Source organism: Arachis ipaensis, chromosome B10 (assembly GCF_000816755.2).
Source record: "Arachis ipaensis cultivar K30076 chromosome B10, Araip1.1, whole genome shotgun sequence".
Lineage (NCBI taxonomy): Eukaryota > Viridiplantae > Streptophyta > Magnoliopsida > Fabales > Fabaceae > Arachis > Arachis ipaensis.
Window position 1 is genome coordinate 9,427,479 of NC_029794.2, and position 1,567 is coordinate 9,429,045.

A 1,567-nucleotide genomic window follows, 5' to 3' on the forward strand; every position below is an offset into this window, starting at 1 on the left:
TTTGATTAATTTTATACATAAATATTTAATAGATAAAAGGAGAGTTAATAGACATATTATTATTTATTGATAGGCTATGTGTGTATATAATGACGTTCAGCTGTTGTGATTATTTGTGGTCTTTTATAGAAGTTGTATAATATATTGGGAAAAAGACAGATATGTCCTGACTTTTTAAATTTTTGACAAATATATTCTTGATAAAATTTAAATACCAAAAAGTTTTTGACTCTAACAAACAGAGAATAATTTAGTTTTTCTGTCTATTTGTCTCTTATACACCAAACGGAACTGGCTGACGTGGCTGAAACGGTGTCCAAATATCCATTATGGTACCACGCTGGAAGGGAAATAAAGTTTGAAGGACAAATAAGTCTTTGACGTCATTTTGCAAATAAAGTTCGAAGGACAAATAGGTCCTTGAGAATTTAGTTCATTATACTTCTATTATGCTTCTATTATGAGAATTTAGTTTATAAAATTATGCTTGTATTTTGAAATCTAGTTAACTTGTTGTATTCTGTAATTTAAATTATTTATTAAATTGCATTAGTTCAGTTTTTATAATACCAGTGGCATTAGTTAGCATGAGTTCATTTATGCATCAAGTTAGTATTAGTTCATTTGTGCATTATTCATGTATTAAGTTAGCATTAGTGCATTTGTGTATTATATTAGAACTAGTATTTTTATTCATAATAACATTACGAGAATAATTTTTTTTTTAAATTATAATTCACTTTGTTCTAATAGTATAAACTATGCATGGCACAAAAGATTTATAAAATCAAACTACCTTTACAAAAAAATCGTAAGTTGACAAAAGTCTCTGGCTAAGAAGACCAAGATATCTACAGATAAAAAAAATTAAATAATAAGATTTTTAGTTATTATTTTTATATGAAAAGTCTAATTTTTTATTAATAATTAATTTTAACATTCGTTATCTAAAAATTAAAATAATTTAATGTGTATATTTTTACATTTAAAATATTTTAATTGTAAAAAAATATCGGATGACATTTTTATATGTCAAATTACTAACATAAAATATAATTATATATAGAGTAAAAATAGTAGAGAGAAATAGAAAAATAGAGAGAGGTAGATGAGAGAATTTAGGAAAGGAGTTTATTAATTTTGAAAAAAAAAAATATTTTCTCTCAATTTTAATAAGAGTGTCGTGTGACACATTTAATTATTAAATTAGATAGTAATATATGATACATAATATAGGTATATTTCAATTAGATAGTAATATATGATACATATAGAAGCATAATGAACTAAATTCTCAAGGACCTATTTATCCTTCGAACTTTATTTTCCTTCCAGCGTGGCACCGTAACAAACACCTGGACACCGTTTCAGCCACGTCAGCCCAGTTCCGTTTGGTGTATGAGAGGCAAATAGACGGAAGGACTAAATTGTCCTCCGTTTGTTAAAGTCAATGACTTTTTTGTATTTAAATTTTGTCAAGAATGTATTTGTCAAAAATTTAAAATGTCAGAGAACTATCTGTTTTTTTCCTAATATATTAATATGTAAATATGAAAAATTTTAGTAC

At 25.3% G+C, this 1,567-nt stretch overlaps 1 protein-coding gene and 1 long non-coding RNA gene across 4 annotated transcripts in view; one reads left to right on the plus strand and one right to left on the minus strand.

The window, feature by feature from the left end:
• LOC110267703 overlaps positions 1 to 1,567 on the plus strand; it is a 16,139-nt gene that overhangs the window by 8,258 nt on the left and 6,314 nt on the right. The gene's annotated exons all lie outside the window — the stretch shown is intronic.
• Positions 1 to 1,567, minus strand: part of LOC107624440 (MADS-box protein SVP) — a 14,923-nt gene that overhangs the window by 4,776 nt on the left and 8,580 nt on the right. The window lies entirely within an intron of this gene.